General features: G+C 45.8%; 5 non-coding genes across 5 annotated transcripts; all 5 read right to left on the reverse strand.

Moving 5' to 3' along the window:
- Positions 1-1,418: 1,418 nt before the first annotated feature.
- LOC130325861 (U2 spliceosomal RNA) lies at positions 1,419-1,609 on the reverse strand. The gene has a single exon (XR_008870593.1). It is a non-coding gene; the product is annotated as a U2 spliceosomal RNA (small nuclear RNA).
- A 2,096-nt stretch (positions 1,610-3,705) lies between these two features.
- LOC130325862 (U2 spliceosomal RNA) lies at positions 3,706-3,896 on the reverse strand. The gene has a single exon (XR_008870594.1). It is a non-coding gene; the product is annotated as a U2 spliceosomal RNA (small nuclear RNA).
- Positions 3,897-5,979: 2,083 nt separating this feature from the next.
- LOC130325863 (U2 spliceosomal RNA) lies at positions 5,980-6,170 on the reverse strand. Its single transcript, XR_008870595.1, has one exon. It is a non-coding gene; the product is annotated as a U2 spliceosomal RNA (small nuclear RNA).
- A 2,092-nt stretch (positions 6,171-8,262) lies between these two features.
- On the reverse strand, positions 8,263-8,454 carry LOC130325867 (U2 spliceosomal RNA). Its single transcript, XR_008870599.1, has one exon. It is a non-coding gene; the product is annotated as a U2 spliceosomal RNA (small nuclear RNA).
- A 2,096-nt stretch (positions 8,455-10,550) lies between these two features.
- LOC130325864 (U2 spliceosomal RNA) lies at positions 10,551-10,741 on the reverse strand. Its single transcript, XR_008870596.1, has one exon. It is a non-coding gene; the product is annotated as a U2 spliceosomal RNA (small nuclear RNA).
- Positions 10,742-11,767: the final 1,026 nt, after the last annotated feature.

Consider the following 11,767-nt stretch of genomic DNA (forward strand, 5'->3'; position numbering starts at 1 on the left):
TCTATGAAGGCCGTAATAGACGACATCACCAAACAGCTCCATAGTCACATACACAGCAAAGGAGAGATGTTGTTTACACCTAGTGATGTCAGTGGTATTGAGTGACATCACAGCACAGTGCTAAGGCTCCTGGGCCTGGACACAGCAGCGGCTGCAATATCTCAACGGAGAATACGTTTATATCTATGTGTGTGTGTGCGCATATATATATATATATATATATATATATATATATATATATATATATTTCTCCGCCGAAATCACTTTTAAACCCATTTCCACCTTTTTTTCCCTTCTCTTCCTCTTACTTTTTTTTCACGTTTTTTTACGTTTTTCTCCTTTTCGCCTCTTTTCTGGGCGTATTATTCTTCTTTTTCTTCTTTTTTTTCGTCTAATGCATACCCCATCAGTGCAGCAATGCTTATTCAATACCGCCAGCAGATGGAGACACTGGGGGATAATTTTCTAAGGATTTATACTGATTTTTCCTGTCTGAATTTGTCGCACAGAAAGTTGCAGGCCAAATATGTGTGACATTTCTGCGACTTTAGCTTCTAGAGCATTTTTACAACATTATACATAGGTGCTGAATACATAAAAAGCGACTGTTCAGCGACAGACAAGTCGCATCGGCTGAAAGTAGGCCAGAATGTCAGTCCATGTTGGAGCAGGTTTAGATACAGTCTAAAGCATAGATCTCAAAGTCTGTGCACAGAATTTAGCAAGGGCCTCGCACCTTCTGATGCATCAGGTAGGTGCACAATAGCATAGCCTAACCCTCTGTACTTTGGTCTATATTGATGCGGGACATAGACAGCCAGCTGATGACCAATCCATTAGTGCAATGGATGGCTGGAAGCATTTGTCTTTGCCTTTGCAATACCACAGAAGCAATGCATGGTCAATGTACAGCAATGACACACCTGTGTGAACAGCCAGGAGACCCCCCCCCATGTTATGTTACATAGTTACATAGTTAGTACGGTCGAAAAAAGACATATGTCCATCACGTTCAACCAGGGAATTAAGGGGTAGGGGTGTGGCGCGATATTGGGGAAGGGATGAGATTTTATATTTCTTCATAAGCATTAATCTTATTTTGTCAATTAGGAACATTCAGCACCCACCCGCTATCAAGGCAGCTGCCTATCATGTCATGCCCTACCTGCACAGGTGTGCTGGCTACTCAAATGATCCAATTAAGGAGGCCATTTAGTCAGCAGCAGCAGAAGTCCTGTGCCTGGACGCTCCAACAGGGGCCAGACACAAGCAGAAGCAGAAGCAGCAGAAGAAGCAGCAGCAGCACCACCTTTTGTTTTTTGGCTGCAGCAGCAGCAAGGCCCACAGGGCTGGCTAGCTGGCTAGCCAGCAAGCAGGTAGCAATGAAAGTAGGAATCTTTCTTTTTAACCCTGTAAGGGGGTGGTGCACTGTACCCGAAGATACTGCCATATCGGGTCAATGCATAGGGCGACGGAAGCAAGCTTCGAAATCGGCCCCCGTTCTCAAAAATCCATTTAATATATGGTCCCCAGATAGGGGACGTATCAGATATTAAACTGATAAGAACAGATACTACACTTGATCTTAGCCAAAAGGCCGAGAAGCGATAACCGTGAAAGGGGCGGGCCCAACAAGGTCCCCTTCATGGGCACTATCACTGCTTGCTGTCAGGGAGGCTGCCAGACAATTTTCCATGCACACTCTGGGCTGGGGGGCAGTCAACCACCAGTACACACAGCAGAACCTAAACCCATACCATTATTGCTAAGCAGCAAGACAGGGGCCCATTGCACTCCCACGGGGCCTTTTTAAATGCAATCCATAACCCGGATTTGCCAGGAACCCTTCTTACTCCTCCTACTTGCATGTGACACTGGGCTTAGGATCTGCATAGGAAACACACTCACAAGCACACACCTACCTTTGTTGCCTGCAGATGCCTCCTTGGCTGTCCCCAAACGGTATCAAACCAACACCCACGGGAAGCTGTAAGCATAGAGGACATGCCTGCACCCCATTGGACTTACCTGTGTGGGTTAAATCCGGGTTATTTGACAACCTATGGCGGTGATGGTTCTGCTCAGGCAGAGCAGTGCTGATGCTCCTCATAAAGCTGTCGCTGCTGTGAAGGTTCTAGGTGACATCACAAATCCCTTTGGTTACATACACAACAAAGCTGGGTTGTTGTTGTTTACACTCTGCAAGGCCTGTGGAAGTGAGTGACATCATAGCACTGTAGTTCTGAGGGTTCAAGATGGATGCAACAATCTCCTGTTGCTTCTATGAAGGCCGTAATAGACGACATCACCAAACAGCTCCATAGTCACATACACAGCAAAGGAGAGATGTTGTTTACACCTAGTGATGTCAGTGGTATTGAGTGACATCACAGCACAGTGCTAAGGCTCCTGGGCCTGGACACAGCAGCGGCTGCAATATCTCAACGGAGAATACGTTTATATCTATGTGTGTGTGTGCGCATATATATATATATATATATATATATATATATATATATATATATATATATATTTCTCCGCCGAAATCACTTTTAAACCCATTTCCACCTTTTTTTCCCTTCTCTTCCTCTTACTTTTTTTTCACGTTTTTTTACGTTTTTCTCCTTTTCGCCTCTTTTCTGGGCGTATTATTCTTCTTTTTCTTCTTTTTTTTCGTCTAATGCATACCCCATCAGTGCAGCAATGCTTATTCAATACCGCCAGCAGATGGAGACACTGGGGGATAATTTTCTAAGGATTTATACTGATTTTTCCTGTCTGAATTTGTCGCACAGAAAGTTGCAGGCCAAATATGTGTGACATTTCTGCGACTTTAGCTTCTAGAGCATTTTTACAACATTATACATAGGTGCTGAATACATAAAAAGCGACTGTTCAGCGACAGACAAGTCGCATCGGCTGAAAGTAGGCCAGAATGTCAGTCCATGTTGGAGCAGGTTTAGATACAGTCTAAAGCATAGATCTCAAAGTCTGTGCACAGAATTTAGCAAGGGCCTCGCACCTTCTGATGCATCAGGTAGGTGCACAATAGCATAGCCTAACCCTCTGTACTTTGGTCTATATTGATGCGGGACATAGACAGCCAGCTGATGACCAATCCATTAGTGCAATGGATGGCTGGAAGCATTTGTCTTTGCCTTTGCAATACCACAGAAGCAATGCATGGTCAATGTACAGCAATGACACACCTGTGTGAACAGCCAGGAGACCCCCCCCCCATGTTATGTTACATAGTTACATAGTTAGTACGGTCGAAAAAAGACATATGTCCATCACGTTCAACCAGGGAATTAAGGGGTAGGGGTGTGGCGCGATATTGGGGAAGGGATGAGATTTTATATTTCTTCATAAGCATTAATCTTATTTTGTCAATTAGGAACATTCAGCACCCACCCGCTATCAAGGCAGCTGCCTATCATGTCATGCCCTACCTGCACAGGTGTGCTGGCTACTCAAATGATCCAATTAAGGAGGCCATTTAGTCAGCAGCAGCAGAAGTCCTGTGCCTGGACGCTCCAACAGGGGCCAGACACAAGCAGAAGCAGAAGCAGCAGAAGAAGCAGCAGCAGCACCACCTTTTGTTTTTTGGCTGCAGCAGCAGCAAGGCCCACAGGGCTGGCTAGCTGGCTAGCCAGCAAGCAGGTAGCAATGAAAGTAGGAATCTTTCTTTTTAACCCTGTAAGGGGGTGGTGCACTGTACCCGAAGATACTGCCATATCGGGTCAATGCATAGGGCGACGGAAGCAAGCTTCGAAATCGGCCCCCGTTCTCAAAAATCCATTTAATATATGGTCCCCAGATAGGGGACGTATCAGATATTAAACTGATAAGAACAGATACTACACTTGATCTTAGCCAAAAGGCCGAGAAGCGATAACCGTGAAAGGGGCGGGCCCAACAAGGTCCCCTTCATGGGCACTATCACTGCTTGCTGTCAGGGAGGCTGCCAGACAATTTTCCATGCACACTCTGGGCTGGGGGGCAGTCAACCACCAGTACACACAGCAGAACCTAAACCCATACCATTATTGCTAAGCAGCAAGACAGGGGCCCATTGCACTCCCACGGGGCCTTTTTAAATGCAATCCATAACCCGGATTTGCCAGGAACCCTTCTTACTCCTCCTACTTGCATGTGACACTGGGCTTAGGATCTGCATAGGAAACACACTCACAAGCACACACCTACCTTTGTTGCCTGCAGATGCCTCCTTGGCTGTCCCCAAACGGTATCAAACCAACACCCACGGGAAGCTGTAAGCATAGAGGACATGCCTGCACCCCATTGGACTTACCTGTGTGGGTTAAATCCGGGTTATTTGACAACCTATGGCGGTGATGGTTCTGCTCAGGCAGAGCAGTGCTGATGCTCCTCATAAAGCTGTCGCTGCTGTGAAGGTTCTAGGTGACATCACAAATCCCTTTGGTTACATACACAACAAAGCTGGGTTGTTGTTGTTTACACTCTGCAAGGCCTGTGGAAGTGAGTGACATCATAGCACTGTAGTTCTGAGGGTTCAAGATGGATGCAACAATCTCCTGTTGCTTCTATGAAGGCCGTAATAGACGACATCACCAAACAGCTCCATAGTCACATACACAGCAAAGGAGAGATGTTGTTTACACCTAGTGATGTCAGTGGTATTGAGTGACATCACAGCACAGTGCTAAGGCTCCTGGGCCTGGACACAGCAGCGGCTGCAATATCTCAACGGAGAATACGTTTATATCTATGTGTGTGTGTGCGCATATATATATATATATATATATATATATATATATATATTTCTCCGCCGAAATCACTTTTAAACCCATTTCCACCTTTTTTTCCCTTCTCTTCCTCTTACTTTTTTTTCACGTTTTTTTACGTTTTTCTCCTTTTCGCCTCTTTTCTGGGCGTATTATTCTTCTTTTTTCTTCTTTTTTTTCGTCTAATGCATACCCCATCAGTGCAGCAATGCTTATTCAATACCGCCAGCAGATGGAGACACTGGGGGATAATTTTCTAAGGATTTATACTGATTTTTCCTGTCTGAATTTGTCGCACAGAAAGTTGCAGGCCAAATATGTGTGACATTTCTGCGACTTTAGCTTCTAGAGCATTTTTACAACATTATACATAGGTGCTGAATACATAAAAAGCGACTGTTCAGCGACAGACAAGTCGCATCGGCTGAAAGTAGGCCAGAATGTCAGTCCATGTTGGAGCAGGTTTAGATACAGTCTAAAGCATAGATCTCAAAGTCTGTGCACAGAATTTAGCAAGGGCCTCGCACCTTCTGATGCATCAGGTAGGTGCACAATAGCATAGCCTAACCCTCTGTACTTTGGTCTATATTGATGCGGGACATAGACAGCCAGCTGATGACCAATCCATTAGTGCAATGGATGGCTGGAAGCATTTGTCTTTGCCTTTGCAATACCACAGAAGCAATGCATGGTCAATGTACAGCAATGACACACCTGTGTGAACAGCCAGGAGACCCCCCCCCCATGTTATGTTACATAGTTACATAGTTAGTACGGTCGAAAAAAGACATATGTCCATCACGTTCAACCAGGGAATTAAGGGGTAGGGGTGTGGCGCGATATTGGGGAAGGGATGAGATTTTATATTTCTTCATAAGCATTAATCTTATTTTGTCAATTAGGAACATTCAGCACCCACCCGCTATCAAGGCAGCTGCCTATCATGTCATGCCCTACCTGCACAGGTGTGCTGGCTACTCAAATGATCCAATTAAGGAGGCCATTTAGTCAGCAGCAGCAGAAGTCCTGTGCCTGGACGCTCCAACAGGGGCCAGACACAAGCAGAAGCAGAAGCAGCAGAAGAAGCAGCAGCAGCACCACCTTTTGTTTTTTGGCTGCAGCAGCAGCAAGGCCCACAGGGCTGGCTAGCTGGCTAGCCAGCAAGCAGGTAGCAATGAAAGTAGGAATCTTTCTTTTTAACCCTGTAAGGGGGTGGTGCACTGTACCCGAAGATACTGCCATATCGGGTCAATGCATAGGGCGACGGAAGCAAGCTTCGAAATCGGCCCCCGTTCTCAAAAATCCATTTAATATATGGTCCCCAGATAGGGGACGTATCAGATATTAAACTGATAAGAACAGATACTACACTTGATCTTAGCCAAAAGGCCGAGAAGCGATAACCGTGAAAGGGGCGGGCCCAACAAGGTCCCCTTCATGGGCACTATCACTGCTTGCTGTCAGGGAGGCTGCCAGACAATTTTCCATGCACACTCTGGGCTGGGGGGCAGTCAACCACCAGTACACACAGCAGAACCTAAACCCATACCATTATTGCTAAGCAGCAAGACAGGGGCCCATTGCACTCCCACGGGGCCTTTTTAAATGCAATCCATAACCCGGATTTGCCAGGAACCCTTCTTACTCCTCCTACTTGCATGTGACACTGGGCTTAGGATCTGCATAGGAAACACACTCACAAGCACACACCTACCTTTGTTGCCTGCAGATGCCTCCTTGGCTGTCCCCAAACGGTATCAAACCAACACCCACGGGAAGCTGTAAGCATAGAGGACATGCCTGCACCCCATTGGACTTACCTGTGTGGGTTAAATCCGGGTTATTTGACAACCTATGGCGGTGATGGTTCTGCTCAGGCAGAGCAGTGCTGATGCTCCTCATAAAGCTGTCGCTGCTGTGAAGGTTCTAGGTGACATCACAAATCCCTTTGGTTACATACACAACAAAGCTGGGTTGTTGTTGTTTACACTCTGCAAGGCCTGTGGAAGTGAGTGACATCATAGCACTGTAGTTCTGAGGGTTCAAGATGGATGCAACAATCTCCTGTTGCTTCTATGAAGGCCGTAATAGACGACATCACCAAACAGCTCCATAGTCACATACACAGCAAAGGAGAGATGTTGTTTACACCTAGTGATGTCAGTGGTATTGAGTGACATCACAGCACAGTGCTAAGGCTCCTGGGCCTGGACACAGCAGCGGCTGCAATATCTCAACGGAGAATACGTTTATATCTATGTGTGTGTGTGCGCATATATATATATATATATATATATATATATATATATATATATATATTTCTCCGCCGAAATCACTTTTAAACCCATTTCCACCTTTTTTTCCCTTCTCTTCCTCTTACTTTTTTTTCACGTTTTTTTACGTTTTTCTCCTTTTCGCCTCTTTTCTGGGCGTATTATTCTTCTTTTTCTTCTTTTTTTTTCGTCTAATGCATACCCCATCAGTGCAGCAATGCTTATTCAATACCGCCAGCAGATGGAGACACTGGGGGATAATTTTCTAAGGATTTATACTGATTTTTCCTGTCTGAATTTGTCGCACAGAAAGTTGCAGGCCAAATATGTGTGACATTTCTGCGACTTTAGCTTCTAGAGCATTTTTACAACATTATACATAGGTGCTGAATACATAAAAAGCGACTGTTCAGCGACAGACAAGTCGCATCGGCTGAAAGTAGGCCAGAATGTCAGTCCATGTTGGAGCAGGTTTAGATACAGTCTAAAGCATAGATCTCAAAGTCTGTGCACAGAATTTAGCAAGGGCCTCGCACCTTCTGATGCATCAGGTAGGTGCACAATAGCATAGCCTAACCCTCTGTACTTTGGTCTATATTGATGCGGGACATAGACAGCCAGCTGATGACCAATCCATTAGTGCAATGGATGGCTGGAAGCATTTGTCTTTGCCTTTGCAATACCACAGAAGCAATGCATGGTCAATGTACAGCAATGACACACCTGTGTGAACAGCCAGGAGACCCCCCCCCCATGTTATGTTACATAGTTACATAGTTAGTACGGTCGAAAAAAGACATATGTCCATCACGTTCAACCAGGGAATTAAGGGGTAGGGGTGTGGCGCGATATTGGGGAAGGGATGAGATTTTATATTTCTTCATAAGCATTAATCTTATTTTGTCAATTAGGAACATTCAGCACCCACCCGCTATCAAGGCAGCTGCCTATCATGTCATGCCCTACCTGCACAGGTGTGCTGGCTACTCAAATGATCCAATTAAGGAGGCCATTTAGTCAGCAGCAGCAGAAGTCCTGTGCCTGGACGCTCCAACAGGGGCCAGACACAAGCAGAAGCAGAAGCAGCAGAAGAAGCAGCAGCAGCACCACCTTTTGTTTTTTGGCTGCAGCAGCAGCAAGGCCCACAGGGCTGGCTAGCTGGCTAGCCAGCAAGCAGGTAGCAATGAAAGTAGGAATCTTTCTTTTTAAACCCTGTAAGGGGGTGGTGCACTGTACCCGAAGATACTGCCATATCGGGTCAATGCATAGGGCGACGGAAGCAAGCTTCGAAATCGGCCCCCCGTTCTCAAAAATCCATTTAATATATGGTCCCCAGATAGGGGACGTATCAGATATTAAACTGATAAGAACAGATACTACACTTGATCTTAGCCAAAAGGCCGAGAAGCGATAACCGTGAAAGGGGCGGGCCCAACAAGGTCCCCTTCATGGGCACTATCACTGCTTGCTGTCAGGGAGGCTGCCAGACAATTTTCCATGCACACTCTGGGCTGGGGGGCAGTCAACCACCAGTACACACAGCAGAACCTAAACCCATACCATTATTGCTAAGCAGCAAGACAGGGGCCCATTGCACTCCCACGGGGCCTTTTTAAATGCAATCCATAACCCGGATTTGCCAGGAACCCTTCTTACTCCTCCTACTTGCATGTGACACTGGGCTTAGGATCTGCATAGGAAACACACTCACAAGCACACACCTACCTTTGTTGCCTGCAGATGCCTCCTTGGCTGTCCCCAAACGGTATCAAACCAACACCCACGGGAAGCTGTAAGCATAGAGGACATGCCTGCACCCCATTGGACTTACCTGTGTGGGTTAAATCCGGGTTATTTGACAACCTATGGCGGTGATGGTTCTGCTCAGGCAGAGCAGTGCTGATGCTCCTCATAAAGCTGTCGCTGCTGTGAAGGTTCTAGGTGACATCACAAATCCCTTTGGTTACATACACAACAAAGCTGGGTTGTTGTTGTTTACACTCTGCAAGGCCTGTGGAAGTGAGTGACATCATAGCACTGTAGTTCTGAGGGTTCAAGATGGATGCAACAATCTCCTGTTGCTTCTATGAAGGCCGTAATAGACGACATCACCAAACAGCTCCATAGTCACATACACAGCAAAGGAGAGATGTTGTTTACACCTAGTGATGTCAGTGGTATTGAGTGACATCACAGCACAGTGCTAAGGCTCCTGGGCCTGGACACAGCAGCGGCTGCAATATCTCAACGGAGAATACGTTTATATCTATGTGTGTGTGTGCGCATATATATATATATATATATATATATATATATATATATATATATATATATTTCTCCGCCGAAATCACTTTTAAACCCATTTCCACCTTTTTTTCCCTTCTCTTCCTCTTACTTTTTTTTCACGTTTTTTTACGTTTTTCTCCTTTTCGCCTCTTTTCTGGGCGTATTATTCTTCTTTTTCTTCTTTTTTTTTCGTCTAATGCATACCCCATCAGTGCAGCAATGCTTATTCAATACCGCCAGCAGATGGAGACACTGGGGGATAATTTTCTAAGGATTTATACTGATTTTTCCTGTCTGAATTTGTCGCACAGAAAGTTGCAGGCCAAATATGTGTGACATTTCTGCGACTTTAGCTTCTAGAGCATTTTTACAACATTATACATAGGTGCTGAATACATAAAAAGCGACTGTTCAGCGACAGACAAGTCGCATCGGCTGAAAGTAGGCCAGAATGTCAGTCCATGTTGGAGCAGGTTTAGATACAGTCTAAAGCATAGATCTCAAAGTCTGTGCACAGAATTTAGCAAGGGCCTCGCACCTTCTGATGCATCAGGTAGGTGCACAATAGCATAGCCTAACCCTCTGTACTTTGGTCTATATTGATGCGGGACATAGACAGCCAGCTGATGACCAATCCATTAGTGCAATGGATGGCTGGAAGCATTTGTCTTTGCCTTTGCAATACCACAGAAGCAATGCATGGTCAATGTACAGCAATGACACACCTGTGTGAACAGCCAGGAGACCCCCCCCCCCATGTTATGTTACATAGTTACATAGTTAGTACGGTCGAAAAAAGACATATGTCCATCACGTTCAACCAGGGAATTAAGGGGTAGGGGTGTGGCGCGATATTGGGGAAGGGATGAGATTTTATATTTCTTCATAAGCATTAATCTTATTTTGTCAATTAGGAACATTCAGCACCCACCCGCTATCAAGGCAGCTGCCTATCATGTCATGCCCTACCTGCACAGGTGTGCTGGCTACTCAAATGATCCAATTAAGGAGGCCATTTAGTCAGCAGCAGCAGAAGTCCTGTGCCTGGACGCTCCAACAGGGGCCAGACACAAGCAGAAGCAGAAGCAGCAGAAGAAGCAGCAGCAGCACCACCTTTTGTTTTTTGGCTGCAGCAGCAGCAAGGCCCACAGGGCTGGCTAGCTGGCTAGCCAGCAAGCAGGTAGCAATGAAAGTAGGAATCTTTCTTTTTAACCCTGTAAGGGGGTGGTGCACTGTACCCGAAGATACTGCCATATCGGGTCAATGCATAGGGCGACGGAAGCAAGCTTCGAAATCGGCCCCCGTTCTCAAAAATCCATTTAATATATGGTCCCCAGATAGGGGACGTATCAGATATTAAACTGATAAGAACAGATACTACACTTGATCTTAGCCAAAAGGCCGAGAAGCGATAACCGTGAAAGGGGCGGGCCCAACAAGGTCCCCTTCATGGGCACTATCACTGCTTGCTGTCAGGGAGGCTGCCAGACAATTTTCCATGCACACTCTGGGCTGGGGGGCAGTCAACCACCAGTACACACAGCAGAACCTAAACCCATACCATTATTGCTAAGCAGCAAGACAGGGGCCCATTGCACTCCCACGGGGCCTTTTTAAATGCAATCCATAACCCGGATTTGCCAGGAACCCTTCTTACTCCTCCTACTTGCATGTGACACTGGGCTTAGGATCTGCATAGGAAACACACTCACAAGCACACACCTACCTTTGTTGCCTGCAGATGCCTCCTTGGCTGTCCCCAAACGGTATCAAACCAACACCCACGGGAAGCTGTAAGCATAGAGGACATGCCTGCACCCCATTGGACTTACCTGTGTGGGTTAAATCCGGGTTATTTGACAACCTATGGCGGTGATGGTTCTGCTCAGCAGAGCAGTGCTGATGCTCCTCATAAAGCTGTCGCTGCTGTGAAGGTTCTAGGTGACATCACAAATCCCTTTGGTTACATACACAACAAAGCTGGGTTGTTGTTGTTTACACTCTGCAAGGCCTGTGGAAGTGAGTGACATCATAGCACTGTAGTTCTGAGGGTTCAAGATGGATGCAACAATCTCCTGTTGCTTCTATGAAGGCCGTAATAGACGACATCACCAAACAGCTCCATAGTCACATACACAGCAAAGGAGAGATGTTGTTTACACCTAGTGATGTCAGTGGTATTGAGTGACATCACAGCACAGTGCTAAGGCTCCTGGGCCTGGACACAGCAGCGGCTGCAATATCTCAACGGAGAATACGTTTATATCTATGTGTGTGTGTGCGCATATATATATATATATATATATATATATATATATATATATATATTTCTCCGCCGAAATCACTTTTAAACCCATTTCCACCTTTTTTTCCCTTCTCTTCCTCTTACTTTTTTTTCACGTTTTTTTACGTTTTTCTCCTTTTCGCCTCTTTTCTGGG

This window comes from Hyla sarda, unplaced genomic scaffold (assembly GCF_029499605.1).
Source record: "Hyla sarda isolate aHylSar1 unplaced genomic scaffold, aHylSar1.hap1 scaffold_2765, whole genome shotgun sequence".
NCBI classification, from domain to species: Eukaryota; Metazoa; Chordata; class Amphibia; order Anura; family Hylidae; genus Hyla; species Hyla sarda.